Genomic DNA, 687 nt, shown 5'->3' with positions numbered 1-687 from the left:
TTTTTTTTTTTTTTCGTTCTTTACTAATTTACCAGCCACACATTGAAGTGATATATCACAAGATTGTAATATAGAAGTTTTATCCTGACATTGATTGTAATTTGAATTAATAATAGTGAATTTGTGACTGAGCTCTTTTATTAAAATTACTTTTTAATTAGAATATAATATATTGGTTAATATGTAGAATAATTGGAAATATTTTTCATAAAAATCTCAAAGTTCCTTAATTTACCATTGTATTTGATGTTATATTGTTGTAAATTTTGTTAAAGAATTTTAAGTGTTTCGAACTTTGATTATAATTTAAATTATAAAAGTAAAATTTTAATCGAACTCTTTTATTAAAATTGTTAATTAATCTTTTGATAATGATATTTATTTATACAGGTATGTTATAAAAAGTTCTTAAATTTATATAATATTATTATTATCTTATATAATATTCACTAATAAATATATAACCTAAAATAAAATATTCTGTTTATGTAAATATCTATTTATACAATAATTGGTAAATTATTTTTCAGAAGATCTATTGTTCTTTAATTCAACAAATTGTATTTTTGCAATATATTCTAATAATAATGTTATTATAATTTAAAAATTTGATTTTTACATTTGGAACATTGTATAAAACGTATGGTATTATAATTAAATTGCACTCTTTTTTTTTTGATATAATCA

General features: G+C 17.6%; 1 protein-coding gene across 2 annotated transcripts in view; it reads left to right on the top strand.

Annotated features, from left to right (window-relative positions):
• Window positions 1-687, top strand: part of LOC102677060 (lachesin-like) — an 82,398-nt gene that overhangs the window by 11,129 nt on the left and 70,582 nt on the right. The window lies entirely within an intron of this gene.

The sequence above is a fragment of the Apis dorsata genome, unplaced genomic scaffold (genome assembly GCF_000469605.1).
Source record: "Apis dorsata unplaced genomic scaffold, Apis dorsata 1.3 scaffold_270, whole genome shotgun sequence".
In the NCBI taxonomy this organism is placed as follows: Eukaryota; Metazoa; Arthropoda; class Insecta; order Hymenoptera; family Apidae; genus Apis; species Apis dorsata.
The sequence above is the reverse complement of the archived record's forward strand: the minus strand, read 5'-3'. Positions and strand labels throughout refer to the sequence as shown.